At 43.1% G+C, this 16,521-nt stretch overlaps 1 protein-coding gene across 1 annotated transcript in view; it reads right to left on the reverse strand.

Moving 5' to 3' along the window:
• Window positions 1-16,521, reverse strand: part of LOC137436513 (glutamate receptor-interacting protein 2) — a 535,867-nt gene that overhangs the window by 103,319 nt on the left and 416,027 nt on the right. The gene's annotated exons all lie outside the window — the stretch shown is intronic.

Genomic DNA, 16,521 nt, shown 5'->3' on the forward strand with positions numbered 1-16,521 from the left:
TTGCTCGAGTTCAGTACATCTTACTGACGACAGGAATGGAGCTTAAAGGGAAACCCAAACGCTCAGACCACCTCGATGCTAATCTATCCATTGATACCCTAAAAAATAGATATGATATGTCTTTTTCGATTTCCGATTTATAAAGTAGGTAATTTTGCGATTACAAGTAAAAATCTTCTTCTTATTCACGGTTAGCCATGACGTCATACCAGTAAGTTGAACCGGCATATCCGGTTATGTTGTGGTACAATTGAACTCAAACGGTGAATACATTTTTTCCCAACAAATATGCAAATATTGAGATTTTCCACATATATGCAAATATTTAGATTTTCCACATATATGCAAATATTTAGATTTTCCACAAATTTGCAAATATTTCGATTTTCCACATCTATGCAAATATTCAGATTTTCCACAAATTTCCAAATATTTAGATTTCCCATAAATATGCAAATATTTCGATTTTCCACAAATATGCAAATATTTAGATTTTCCACATCTATGCAAATATTCAGATTTTCCACAAATTTCCAAATATTTAGATTTTCCATAAATTTGCAAATATTTCGATTTTCCACAAATATGCAAATATTTAGATTTTCCACAAATTTCCAAATATTTAGATTTTCCACATCTATGCAAATATTTAGATTTTCCACATATATGCAAATATTTAGATTTTCCACATATATGCAAATATTTAGATTTTCCACAAATATGCAAATATTTAGATTTTCCACATATATGCAAATATTTAGATTTTCCACATATATGCAAATATTTAGATTTTCCACAAATATGCAAATATTTAGATTTTCCACAAATTTCCAAATATTTAGATTTTCCACATCTATGCAAATATTTAGATTTTCCACATATATGCAAATATTTAGATTTTCCACATATATGCAAATATTTCGATTTTCCACAAATATGCAAATATTTAGATTTTCCACAAATTTCCAAATATTTAGATTTTCCACATCTATGCAAATATTTAGATTTTCCACATATATGCAAATATTTAGATTTTCCACATATATGCAAATATTTAGATTTTCCACAAATTTGCAAATATTTCGATTTTCCACATCTATGCAAATATTCAGATTTTCCACAAATTTCCAAATATTTAGATTTCCCATAAATATGCAAATATTTCGATTTTCCACAAATATGCAAATATTTAGATTTTCCACATCTATGCAAATATTCAGATTTTCCACAAATTTGCAAATATTTAGATTTTCCATAAATTTGCAAATATTTCGATTTTCCACAAATATGCAAATATTTAGATTTTCCACAAATTTCCAAATATTTAGATTTTCCACATCTATGCAAATATTTAGATTTTCCACATATATGCAAATATTTAGATTTTCCACATATATGCAAATATTTAGATTTTCCACAAATATGCAAATATTTAGATTTTCCACATCTATGCAAATATTCAGATTTTCCACAAATTTCCAAATATTTAGATTTCCCATAAATATGCAAATATTTCGATTTTCCACAAATATGCAAATATTTAGATTTTCCACATCTATGCAAATATTCAGATTTTCCACAAATTTCCAAATATTTTGATTTCCCATAAATATGCAAATATTTCGATTTTCCACAAATATGCAAATATTTAGATTTTCCACAAATTTCCAAATATTTAGATTTTCCACATCTATGCAAATATTCAGATTTTCCACAAATTTCCAAATATTTAGATTTTCCACATCTATGCAAATATTCAGATTTTCCACAAATTTCCAAATATTTAGATTTTCCACAAATATGCAAATATTTAGATTTTCCACAAATATGCAAATATTTAGATTTTCCACAAATATGCAAATATTTAGATTTTCCTCAGATATGCAAATATTTCGATTTTCCACAAACATGCTGGGTCGATGTGTCATGCTGCAAAATGGAGAAGATTGTCATGGGGACCGCAAGGCTAACCCCCGCTCTAGCAGGGAAAATGGCCTTAAAAATGCATGGATTCAAATCCTGAATGTAGAGCAGCAACGAAGGCTGGAAAGGGTGGAAATGCGAATGGTTCGGTGGATGTGCGGAGTATCGTTGAGAGAGAGGAAGACAAATGATGAATTGCGAAAGATGATGGGAATAGAGCCTGTGATGGATGCTGTGAAGAGGAACAGGTTGAGATGGTTTGGTCATGTGTTGAGGAAGGATGAAAGTGACTGATTGAGAAGAGTGATGGAAATGAATGTAGAAGGAAGTAGAGGACGGGGAAGACCGAGAAAGACTTGGCTAAAGGTGGTGGAAGAAGAAATGCGGGGAAGGGGGTTAACAAGGAGAGATGCAGAAAATAGGGCAAAATGGAGAAGATTGTCATGGGGACCGCAAGGCTAACCCCCGCTCTAGCAGGGAAAATGGCCTTAAAATGCATGTTGTTGTTGTTGTTATTGTATGCTGGGTCGATGTGTATGCCAAAAATATTAACCAAATATATTCCACCAAATATATTCCATATATATGCCACAAATATACCCAGATGGTTGTAGTAATACAAAACGAGATGGTGTCATGCTACACCAAAGACCGAAAGACCCTAAGTTTGCCAGAAATTGGACGAGGTTTGTCCGAAATATCCGAGTGTGGATTGGGCCTACAAAATGTTTGCTTTTCTGCTCAGACGGCAGATTTTACAGAGCACTGCTATGAAACAACAGAGATGGCTATAGATGTTGTGGTTATCCACCATGATTGAGAGAGGAAGCCACGCCCACGATCAAGCGGAAAAACAGCTTTCGCTCGAAATTGTAAGACCATCTCTACCCAGCTACCAGCATATGTGCGATTTGTGAAGTGAATAAAATGCCTGTGTTTTTTTTTTGGCCTATCGTTTGTTTCTCTATTCAAAGATGAGTTCAAACACACCATTTTTCTATGCAAAGCCACCATTTGGATCAAGGTGAGTTCATAGTGTGACATCACTGTTGAAATCGAAAATTGACACTCTCGGGGGTTTTTGACACTTTGTGATTGGAAAAAAAATTCAAAAATTTTCCCTTCAAATTAGACTGATTAATCATTTAATGGTTTTCATAAAAATAAAAATAAATTTCAAAATTTCTGTGTAAAATAATTATTTTCACATGAATTTCAACGACACAATACAAACTTTCAATTCTTAATCAAATTGATTTAAAAAAAGATGAAATACGGCCACTTTCAGTCAGCTGAGCGAGTATTGTGATGTTGTGATGTCATGTGGAACAGCGAAGTCTTGATGCAAATCCATCACATAAATGCAACTATTTTTCATACAGGTACAGGTATTTATGACTTTGCTTATTTACAATCTGATGCCAAACACCTTCTTCTTCTTAAAAAAATTTTTTGGTGATCCTGCCAAAACCACAAACCACAAAACCAAAATTATATGCCATCTTGCTACGTCAGTGTCCGTTTTACCTGTGCAAACAATTTCCTACAACTACCTGAGCCCTGAGCCACAAAAATTGTGATAAAAATAAATAAATAAATAAATTAATCACTTCCTATCCTGACTATTAGAAGCCTGGTGTTGGCTTAGCGGTTAGGGTGCTGGCTTGGGATCCTGAGATCCTGGGCTTGAATCCTGGTCGATCGCTGAATTAACACCAGGTGGGTTGACTCAGCCTGTCATCCTTCCGAGGTCGGCAAATTGAGTACCAGTTCACTGGTAATTCCCTGTGTGTCGCAAGAGGCGACTAACAGGGTTGGCGGCAGGAAGGGCATCCGGCCATAAAACATTGCTTCAAAAAGGGGACCACGGTGCCCGAAAAAAGGCCAACCCCTGCTCTGCGGGGGAAAATGGCCTCTAAAGGTGGTTCTATCCTGACTATTAGGCACAACATGGTCAGTGATATGCCAACATCAAATACCTGGTGTGTATCAACAACTAATAATGTTCACTATTCACTAATCGTCATTTCACCGAGTCCTTCACCAGAATTAATAAGAACATAAAAAACAGGAATAACAAATAACAACAATGATAACAGCGATAATACTATTTATCCAAACATAATCCAAATTTGGCAAACAATAACGAAGCAGAGAACTATTAAACAAACGTTGGGATTGATACAGACACATACTCGTATAATTACAATTAACGAGCATCCTCTGTCTTTGCCCAAATCCAAGCCAACACTGGCTGATGTCTCTGCCAGCTCTCTCAACGTCATTAACATCTCTACAAGAAAACCCATCTGAGTGTGCAACAAAACCTCGAGATCCAAGTCCACTGCTAAAAGAGCTGTTCATGTTCTTTACATAGAGTCTCATGACGCGGCTCTCGTCTTTCATAGGCCAGGTCGTGGCCTTCTTCACAAGGTGAGGTCAACTCAACCACAATAACTTTCCTTGGGTCAGCAGATCATGATGCAACTTGGTTGTATAACGACGAGTGCGTCTGATGGAACAAGTATCGATGCTGATTCTTTCCTTGCAAAAAATCTTCATGAAAAGGAAAGAGCAGATCAATTGTTTAATGTCAAGATCAATCAACATCATTGCGTTCAACAGACCAAATGAGCCATTGTGTAAAAATGTTGTTGACGCGAGGATGACAATATTAATACTTCGGATTCCCCTATCGTTGAGTGGTTTGAGGACGACACTGATGGGCAGTCTCCATGTGAACCAGGTCAAGGGTGTAAATGTAAACCTCAAACTGGTGGCACGTGTAAGCAATCGCGAGTTGTTGTGTATCGCGTCTCCGCCAAAGTCGGAGCTCATGATGCGTAGGCGACAGGCTGTCCGTTATGCATCAGAACAGCTCCAAGGCCAAATTGGGATGCATCACACACTGAAGGGTAAAATGTACTCCTCAAGGTTGGAATAATGGAGGACAAGCATGCTGGTAACTGCTTTCTTCAGTGACTCCAAGTTATGTCTTGTCACACCAGATCACCTAACGTCTCTAATTAATGCGAGTTTTCAGCTGGTACCTGGTTGGAGGTGTGCTGTTTTGAGGGATTTCAGTCTAATCTCAGGCTAATGGGGGCAATAGGATCCATTTCTCCCTCAAAACTAAGGTCTGACTATCTCGATTTGAGAAGCTGTTAATAAACATCTTTAATTGACCTTGTGGCGACATTGTTCACACTATTCTCCCCTCTGGGCTGGTGCTCCTGCCTCACACCTAGCTCAGCTTCACGCTGTTGGAACCAAAGCTTTCAGAATCATTGGAATCTCCTGCGATGAAGCTAACTCCGAGGGCCTTTCACTCACTCACCACAGGCAGGTTGGTGGACTTTCTGTCTTCTACCGACTCCTCTCCGGCCTTGCTCCCCCAGCTCTGGCTGTGCTCTGTCCCCCAAATATTCCTACAGGACACACAAGATCTGCCAGCAACACTTATGGTTAAACTGCCAAAATCAAGACTCTCTGCTCACCTTCACTCCTTCATTCCTCTTTTCTCCCGCCTCTAGAACAAATTCCCTCATTCTCTTCAATCCCACTCCTCCCTCCAGGTCTTTAAAACAGCTGTTCACCACCATCTCTTATCTTCCCCCATCCAAAACCTTGATCTCTTCTACCCCGTTAATTCACCCCAAATCCACTTTTTTTTGAAATACCGACTTTTTTCTTTCCTGGAAGTTCCAGCGGTGTCCATGTGTTTTATACCTTTACCACCCCCTACCCCCCCCCCCGCCTTCCCATGCCTCCTCCCCCCAAGTCCTCTCCCTCCCACAGATCTCCCTGTTCTCTGCTGTTGTACTTGTGTGCTTCCCTCTCTCTGCCCATTTTGTCTCCCGCTCTCTTTTTTGTATGTTTTGTGTCGGTTTTTTTTTTGTGATTGATGTTACCTCTTACACGAGCCTCGATCTTGTATAAAAAAAACAAAAAAACATTTCATGCCCCATGAGCTCCCTGCCTGCGAGATCTTGCTCGCAGGGTCAGTCTGTGTAAACTGGGGAAATGTTTTGAGTTCCTTGTTCTTTGATGAAAGCATATAAAGACGAATGTAAGTTGAAAGTCCCCGAGTTGATCTTGGCGCTGGCTGTGTGATGTTATTTTCCTGAAATGGAATTACTGGCCGATGCGCCGATCTTCTACCATGCATGTTACCCTTATACCTCAATAAACCTCTTGTACACTTGGTCCGAGTTGAGCAGGTGCTTCTTCCAGAACTGGAAGGAATTGGGGAATCCATGACACTGTCTACCAGTACAAATGAGATCTGTCTACTGGTCATGTGTCGTCGAGCCTGATGCAATGCAATACTCACGTCTACCGGTCCCACACCATCACTGAAGACTTTTGGATACTTCTTGGTTAGACACTCCTTGGCCAATAACACATACATACTGTCAACTATGTAGATCAACATTCTACCAGGTAACACAGGCCTTTTCACCCAGGAGTGGGTGGACAAGAGTGCTCCTGATGGCTTTTCAGTCCAGCTAAGATCTGTAGTCACCACATCCAACAGGGATGCATGCTTGTCCGATGGTACTGTATGTGGACCCACTATATGTCACATCACATTACCAACACTTCGGAACTCAATGTATATCAACAAACATGCCGCATCACACTCATATGAAGTGAAAAAGAGAGAAAAAAATGATGAGCCATCTCACTACCCCCCTCCTACCTTCTCAACAACCCATACCCATGGTACCATGTGATTGTCGACCTACCAGTATTGGATTTAAGGACATAATTCACAAATAAACAACGACCAAATAGCCGTGATATCAAGTGAGGATCTTTCTATGGCACGACAGATAACACAACATGTTCAATCCACGAGTCTGCTTTTCATACATGTTGCTTGCTCAAGGAAGTCTAATATTATTACTGTGTACTCAGCACCACAAATAGCCAGGTGTGGAGGCATGCAATGTTCATGAGAGCTTACACATCTCCATCGCGAAGCGCACCCACTCCGCCTTTCATCGAGACAAGGTACAAGCTGATTTTGCATTGTTATAGCGCTTGCTCTGCTCACCATCTGTGACTAAATCAGGAAACGGTGCCACTGTAAAAACTCCCTCCTGGATGCACCCCTGAGGATCGAGAGCTCTACCAGCCTTGCTACCTTGATGTCAATACAATCATTACCATTGCCAAACAATTCAGTAATGACTAACTCAGCCGTAAACCTTCTGTCGTGTCACAAAGGTGTTAGAAATTCAATCTCACATTGCTCTGCCATCAGACAACAACTCAAATGCCTCCTTCTTGCTGCTTTCATCAGCAAAGCAGGAGAGGAAACACAAGACACTTAAATTGTATAAAATTGCCCCAAGGCTGCAGCTTTCTGCAATCAACATAGTATTTTGCGGAAGCCGACACTGACTTAGTTACACAAGCAAAGCAGTAGGAATGAGACAACATCTACACACAGACACCAATGGACGAACAGTACAACACCCCAATCCTTTCTCGACAGTATGTAAACATGTAATAGTCCCATCTGATTCATTAACTCCTCATGCATCTAGCCTCATTTATCACTCATATCCCATTATCATGCATAAGGAATGGCAGTGGTGCAGGAAGGCACTGTTCAGAACATTAATCACAGCATGTGCCGTTAATGTCGGCAGCATACTTGACACAGCAATCAGGAACGAGTGAAGTGCCCTTCGTGATTATGTAGAGAGCGCTTGTTTAATCGGCTGCCTTTCATTAGAAAACCCCTCAAATGAGAGATGGATGGCTTTGGGCAAATCTCAAGAAGAAACGTCGCAGAAACTTTGTGCACATGTCCACTCGTCTCCGCAGAGTTTGCTGCGTGTCCACATATAGTTGTGGACAATTGCACAGGTTTATTTACAGACTAGGAAAGGGTATGGGAGTGGAGTGGTGGGGGGCAGTGGGGATACAGTGCCTTCAGAAAGTATTCACACCCCTTGACCTTTTTACATTTTGTTTTGTTGCAGCCTGTATTGAAAATTGATCAAATTTAGATTTTTTGTCACTGATCTTCACATAATACCCCATATGGTCAAAGTGTTCAAAGTTCCTAAGAGCACACTAAGCTCCATCATTAGGAAATGGAAATAATATGGAACTACCCAGACTCTTCCTAGAGCTGGCTGTCTTCAACCGGGCAAGAAGGACCTTGGTCAGGGACGTGACCAAGAACCCAATGACTACTCTGACATAACTACAGAGTTCCTTTGCTGAGATGGGAGAACCTGCTGGAAGGAAAACACTTCTGCAGCACTTCACAAATCTAGGGTCTATGGGAGAGTGGCCAGACGGAAGCCACTCTCGAGAAAAAAAGGCACCTGACAGCACACCTGGAGTTTGCAAAAAGCACGTGAAACACTGACAGCATGAGGCAAAATATTATGTGGTCTGTTGAGAGACAATTGAGCCCAACAACCTGCATTAGAACCGGTACCAGTCCCTACCTGAATGAGCATCTTGCTGTACAGGTATTGGACAAAAAAAAAAAAGGAAGCACCAACAGAATGTCACTTAGTAGGGTGTTAGGCTACCATGTGCATCCAGGATGGTATGGATAGAACGTAGCATGGAGTCATCAAGGGACTAGAATGGTTTTTCAGGAACGTGACACCATTCTCCCACAAGGAAGTCCTCCAATTCAGGTTTCTTTAATGGAGGTGAAAACCGCTGTCTTAGGAACCTCCAGACAGGTACACAAAATGCTCGATGGGATTGAGTTCCAGCGATTGGGAGGGCCATGGAAGATGTGAAATTTCATCCTTATGCTCCTCAAACCACCCGGTGACAGCGTGTTCCCTGTGGACTAGAGCATTGTCATCCTGAAAAAACCCCTCCCAGCAGGGAAGCAATGCTACATGAAAGGTGGAGCTCCCTGGGCCGTCACCACACGTGCACACATCCATTCGTTGAGAACATGGTGAAGGACAACTCATCAGACCAAATCACATTCCTCCACTACTCAGCAGTTCATTGCCTATGTTCCTTGCACCACGAAACCCACAAACAGGTGTTGCTAGGTGTTATGAGTGGGTTGTGCATAGCAAGCGGCTAAGGTATCCCTTTCTGTGAAGTCACCTTCTGACCTTTTTAGACGATACATGATGCTCACGGCCCACGCTGAACCCCACACACACAGCTTGCCCACCATTGCTCTACTGTTTCGACTCACAGTCTGGACTAATGTCCGTGCATCACTCTTGTCGAGTATGGGCTTCCGTCCACTGTTGACTTTCAATGATGATGTCTTTCCTTCTTTTTCCCAGGCTCACATCGCCTTCGAGAAACTCCCGCATGACACAATAGCACTTTCTGCAGCCTTTGTCAATGAAACACCTGCCATCTGTGCACCGGGCAACTATGCACCGTTCAAAGTCATTGAGGTCTCCTCATGAGGCCATGCTGGTTCTTGCTCTTAACAGTTGCAAATATTCCTATGTTTTTGTGGGGTTGGCCAGGGAAAGCTTCGCCTAGGTTTCTCATGAACTTGCTGGTCAAGCCTGACATTCCCAGGTTAGGGCAGGAATTTGGAATTTGGCCATGATGCCAGTGATAGCTCGCCTACTCTTTACGAAGGACACAGTAGGATAGTTAACATCCACCAGCTAATGCTGGCAGATTGGATGCCTGCTCAATGTCCATCCTAGGGACGGCACATACATTGATGAATCACCTTGCCTGTGAAACACTGAGATGACCGTTTATAGCTGGGCCGACATTCAAACCCAGGCTCGACAGCTTAGGGGCGAGTCTGTGCACCTCGATGCCATCCTGCCAGCACGTGTGGTTACACTGCTAATCTACTATAAATATATATATACAGACTTGGCATTTAATATGGAATATTTTTTTGTGGGGGTGAACTTACTTTTCAAGTTGTCTTAGAACCAAAAGTTCATTGGAATTATGTTGAAATTATTTTAGATTTTGTTAATGTGACCTTTAAAAGAAACAAAAACCACATTTGACATTTCGAAACAAATAAATTGATCCTTGAAAGTGATGTAAACTGATATCGAACTCAATTCATGGACAGTACTGTGTTAAACTTCTGTACGTTTTCCAGAAGTATGTCTTTGTTTTGCACATTAGCCAAAATTTTTTTTAACAAAAACAAAAGTTATATTACGACTGGGATTACGGACAGTAAAATTACAGTTCAGTACTTCGTGTAACCCCCACGAGCATTCAGGAGAGCACGTACACGTTGAGGCATGCTGTTCACGAGATTTGCCAAGGTTTGGACAGGAATCGCTTGCCATGCAGTGACAATAGCCTGCTGCAATTCATGCACAGAGGTCGGCTACTGGTCCAAGTGGTCGATTTGACGCGTTAATTCTGCCCACAAGTTCTCTATCGGATTCATATCCGGGGACATGGCAGGCCACTCCATATGCTCTACACCACGGTCAGCCAGAAACTGTTGGATCATGCGAGCACGATGAGGCCGTGCATTATCATCTTGGAAGACAAAGTTTCCTCGAAAGGCTGCACGAGCAAATGGAAGCAATGTTTCTTCCAGAATGGCCCTGTACTTGAACTGGTTCAGGTTTCCATTCAGAACAACCATGTCAGTTTTGCCCCCTGCGTGAAAAGCAGCCCAAACGGTCACCCCACCACCTCCAGCTTGGACTCTTGGCACTATACAATCTTTGTTGTAGGCTTCATGCACTTGTCTGCGCAGTCGGACGTGGCCATCTTGACGATAGACCAGAAATATAGACTCGTCACTGAAGTTCATGTGATTCCAGTGTCCTGGCTGCCATTGACGGTGCTCTCTGGCCCACTGCAATCGGCGCTGGCGGTGTTGTCTGGTCAGGCATGGCTTTCTCAGGGGACGCCTGGCACGATAACCTGCTTGAACCAGTCGTTGGTTGACTAGCCTTCTGGATACAGGCACATTTGTCAGTTGCTGCCACTCAGCCCTAAGCCGATTAGCTGACTTTGTACGGCCATTGCGGACTAACCGGTGCAGCTGGCGATCATCCCTCCTTGTGGTTCTGCAGGGACGTCCTGGCCTCGGTATTGGAGTAGGGACACCTCTCTGAGCATTTCGTTTCAGGATCTTTGACACCTGACCTTGAGTGATGCCATACTGCCGAGCAATAGCACGCTGTTTCATGCCGTAATTTCGTAAAGCCACCACTCCATGACAAACAGCATTGTCGAGTTGATGGATCATCTCCAGAGGAAGCGGCAATAACTTTTGTTGACGTGCAGCAGTTGTTTTCCACTAATACAGAACGCAACAACCCTTGTATACCCGACTGTGAAGCCAATCATCAAATGCACCTGTCCGTACATTTTGCCACGCCACCTGTGATATAATCCTATTGTTGACTTCTTGCTGCGACAGACAATCAGTGACATGGTTCTTTTAACAAATAAATCACCAAAGTGTAAAAGAAACTCACCAGATTGTTGTACTGAGTGAAGAAAGTAAACCCAAGTCAAGAAAAAAAAAAATTCCATATTAAATACCAAGTCTGTATGTATGTATAGTATGTATTGTTGCGGATATGAGATTGGCCTCCATCCATATCCGCTTGTAAATATTCCCCTATTTCCCCAATACTTCCCAACTATCCCCAATCCCCCATTCCCTAGTCCCATTTTCTGTAAACAACACTCTGTAGACACGACCTCCCCCTTTTCCCCCCATTAAATGTCGCATCCAGGTCCACCGCATCTCACGTAGACAACTATAGGACATCTTGCTAGTTATTCTTAGTCTATGTCAGTTAAGGACTCGTTTCCATTAATTCTGACTCTTCGTTGCACCAGAATGTGATTGTATGGCACCGTTAGAAAGTTTAGGACCTCCCAATACCTCCCCGCAGCTCTTCCTCATGGTACAACAACAACTACAACAACAGCGGCGGCGGCGCGGGGAGTGTGCGTCCTCACTCCGGCTTGGTTAGCCGCCATTGAACATGTGCTCCGACGGGGTTACCACGCAGGGGCTCGCTGTCAGCTCCTCATCAAGGGCGGAGCCCGGTAACCCCCCCGCACCCAATAGAAGCGGCGGACCGATTCCATCTGGGGCGGAGCTAACGAGCCGAGGGCGTGTCACTCCCCGCTGAGCATGCGCAGAGAGAGGGAGGTGACGTGAGATGCGCCCCCAGCAAGGAGAGAGAAGACGCCACCTCCAAGCGCTGAATACCTCCCCGCATCTCTGGACCGGACCGCGTTTGATTCTGCCCCTGAGCCAAGGTGCACCTTGTGCTATCGACTGCCTGCCCTTCCTTGCCATCAATCCCTGTGTAAGTCAGTCTTGTCCCGTTTGTCTGTGGTCTGTCGGGGATAGATAAGACTGTGTCTAAGTGCCCATCTTTCTGTGCTTTACCTCTTACCGTGTAATCTACCCGTTTCTGCATCACCAATATTATATCCTCCTCCGGAGGTCTTGAGAACTGTACCCCTTGTGTCGTTGCATTAATCCCAGCCGTTGTGTCCTTTCCTTCATTGATTTAGCATAGCGCGATTCGCTCAACGTTCGAGTGGAATCGGGTGAGTTGGGGGTAATCGGGTAAACTGTGCGAACACGGCGGCCATTCCGCTCGGTCAAGCAACATCTAAGTCGTGTCTGTAACAGTATGTATATATATATATACACTACCGGTCAAAAGTTTTAGATCACCTCAATTTTTCCAGTTTTTTATTGAAACTTAAGCAATTCAAGTCCAATGAATAAACTGAAATGGTACAAAGGTGAGCAGTAAAGTGCTCGAGGTTAAAAAAAAAGTTTAGTTTAGCAAAAACAGGAAAATAATGTAAATTGCACAGTTATATTGTAAAAAAAAAAGGCCTTCTTCAGGGAACAAGTAATGGGTTAACAACTTACAGCTGTTCTGCAGCAATGTAAGTTAAATTAAGCCTTGAAAGTTGATGCAAACAATTCTTACAGGTGTCCCAACCTCTGCTGATGACTTGATTACAAACCCCCTGTCTGTACAAAAGCAGTATTGAAACAGACTGTTATTACACCCTCTGAAGCATTATTTGGACAATATTGCACTGCAGGAAGTAGTATATTGGAAACTGGAGGGAAATCTGACAGGAAGAGGTCTGGCAGACCCAAAGCCACAACAGAATCAGAAGACAAGTTTCTGAGAGTCAACAGCTTGCGTGATAGGCGGCTCACAGGACAACAGCTTCAAGCACAGCTTAACACTGGTCGAAGTAAGCAAGTCTCAGTTTCAACTGTGAAGAGAAGACTTTGAGCTGCAGGTTTGACAGGTCGAGTGGCAGTAAGAAAGCCATTGCTAAGATGGCAAAATAAGAAAAACAGGCTTGCCTGGGCCATGAAGCACCGCCAGTGCACTACTGAGGACTGGAAGGTCTTATGGACCGATGAATCAAAATTTGAAATCTTTGGTTCATCACGCAGGGTTTTTGTACGCAGTCGCGTAGGCGAAAGGATGGTTCGTCAGTGTGTGACACCAACTGTCAAACATGGAGGAGGAAGCGTGATGGTCTGGGGCTCTTTTGCTGGATCCAGAGTCGACGACTTGCACAGAGTGACTGGCACCCTGAAGCAAAAGGGCGACCACAGCATTTTGCAGCGCCATGCAATACCCTCTGGTATACACCTAGTTGGTCAGGGGTTCATCCTACAGCAAGATAATGACCCTAAACACACCTCCAGGCGATGTCAAAACTACCTTCGAGGAAAAGAACAAGACGGTAGGCTTCAAATCATGGAATAGCTAGCACAGTCTCCAGACTTAAACCCCATCGAGCTGGTTTGGGATGAACTGGACAGAAGGGTGAAAGCAAAGCAACCTACAAGTGCAACACATTTGTGGGAACTTCTGCAACAGTGTTGGGAAGAACTTCCCGAACAATATTTGATTTCCATTGCAGAAAGAATGCCACGAGTGTGTTCGGCGGTTACACCTGCAAAAGGTGGCGACTTTGCCGAGTCAAAAATTTAAATTACATTTTGTTAAACAAAATGATTCTATGATTTCTTTTTTATCTCCAATTGTTTATTTGTTCTATACTTAATTTCAGAGTACATTGAGACATTAAACTGCGTAAATTTCAATAAAAACTGGAAAGATTGAGGTGTTCTAAAACTTTTGACCGGTAGTATATATATAACCTAAAATCTGTCCGAAGTCTCGGTCGACCCATTTGAGTATGTCTATCAATTACATACTAGCAGGGACCTGCGGAAAATCGCACAACGTAAAATGTGACCAAGTACTCAACTCCCCACTCCCCTAACAAACCCTGAAATCCTCAACATCCCCCTCAGAACCCTAATTCTTTAAAAACCCTCCTCCCACCCCCCACCAACTCAACACCCACCGCACAAGAAACCACGATGGAAACAGCAGCAGCAATGCTCCCACATGTCATGGCCCATCACGGTCACCTGTAAAACTCACAATCCCTCAAGACATGCAGATTCTCCGTGGAATTGCAACTCTCAAGAGACCATGGGCAGCCTAATTGTGCCAATAAACGGCCCGAAACCAATTATCTTCTTCCTGGTGTATAACAATGTCGCCAATTTACATGGAGTCTACTTGCATTGTCAAGACTTTATGGAACGATAGTCGATTTAAGTTGCGCTAGTCCGACATAACGCCATTCAAAAAATTTCAGTACAACACATTGCACACCTGTTTGTCCGATACCCATGGTGTGTGTCTTTGTGAATAAACTGCGTGAATAAGTGTAAAGCATCCAATACATAAATCGGCGACTTACTTTTTTTGTTTTGTATACTTGGTCGAGGCTCATGTAAGAGCTAACGCATAAAACACATAATAAAGGGAGCGGGAGACAAGAAAGGGAGAGAGAGAGGGAAGCACAACAACAGTAGGGAATAAGGACATCAGGAGATCTGTGGATGAGATAGTGCTGGGGCAGTATACATGAGATAAACACGATGGACACTCCAAGGACTTTCAGGAAAGAAAACAGGGAATTTAAAGGAGGTGGGTTTGGGGTGGATTAACGGGGGTAGAAAAGATCAAGGTTTTGGATGGGGGAAGATATGAGATGATGATGAACAGCTCTTTTGTAAACCTGGAGGGAGGAGTGGGATTGAAGGGAGTGTAGGAGTTTGTTCCAGAGGCGGGAAAAAAGAGGAATGAAAGAGTGAAGTATACACAGAGTTAAAGGTAAATAATGATGGATGTTTTTCACAATCTCACAAGATTCCAGGAACTCCTAGGACAAAGACCTTTATAATGAGATGGGGTTTATTGTCCCTGGTCGAGTCGTTTAAGAAAACATAGGGGCAATACCCCTGGTGCTCACCTGGTCGAATAAACAGTATACTACACCGACTAAAGGTATTTTAAACCAATTTCACTGGTTGCTAGAAGACAGTGCAGCATGTGGAATCATACTAACATAATCAGAATACTTAAACAAAGAACAAAATACCTATTTTGGGGGCGACCCACCACAAACCCCCCACGTAGACCTCCAAAGGGGCAGATTTTTTAAATGCCGTGAACAAACTTTGGTACATCACGGGTGATGAAGGTTGTGGTGAAGTTTCATTGAAATATTGTGTGTAGTTTCTGAGAAAAAAGCAAATAGCTACTTTGGGGGTCAAACCTGGACTCACTTTGACTCTCCGTAGACCCCCTTAGACCCCGATTTCTTTCATGCCATGAACAAACTTTAGTCACAACACAACAAGTATCATTTGTGCCAAATTTGGTCACAATCCCTTCAGCGGTTTCGGAGAAGAAGAGTTTTCGTACTGACAGACTGACTGACGGACAGACGGACAGACGTACTGACATACTGACAGACAGAGACACAGACGGACTGACGGACAGATGGACTGACGGACTGACGGACAGTCGGATTGACGGACTGACGGACTGATGTACTGACGGACAGACGAACAGTCGGACTGATGGACTGACGGACAGATGGACAGACGGACGGACGGACAAACGGACAGACGGACTGACTGACAGACTGACAGACAGACTGACAGACTGACTAACTGACTAACTGACCGACTGACGGACGGACTGACTAACTGACCGACCGACTGACCGACCGACGGACGGACGGACGGACAACGCGCCATTGCATAAGCTTCCCGGAACTTCTTTCTAGGTGAGCTAAAATAGTGAGAAACAGACCGCTGCCTCGATCGCTCCCGAAGCCCAACATTAAAAAATGACAGAGCATGCACATATTGAGTGTCGGAGATGAGGGTCTGAGAAGCAGAGACAGGGGAGGGAGACAGAGAAAGGGGAAGGGGAGAGAGGATGGGGGAAGAAGGGATAGAGAGGGAGAGAAAAGGAAAGGAGAAGGAAGGGAGAAAGAGGAGAGGGAGAGAGAGGGGAGGGAGAGAGAGAAAGGGGAAGGGGAAAGAGTATGGGAGAGGAAGGGATAGAGAAGGAGAGATAGGGGAGGGAGACAGACAGAAAGGGGAAGGGGAGAGAGGATGGGAGAGGAAGGGATAGAGAGGGAGAGAGAGGGAAGGCAGACAGAGAGAAAGGGGAAGGCGAGAGAGGATGGGAGAGGAAGGGATAGAGAGGGAGAGAGAGGGGAGGGAGATAGAGAAAGGGGAAGGGGAGAGAGGAT

The sequence above is a fragment of the Myxine glutinosa genome, chromosome 11 (genome assembly GCF_964187855.1).
Source record: "Myxine glutinosa chromosome 11, kmMyxGlut1.1, whole genome shotgun sequence".
Classification (NCBI taxonomy): Eukaryota; Metazoa; Chordata; class Myxini; order Myxiniformes; family Myxinidae; genus Myxine; species Myxine glutinosa.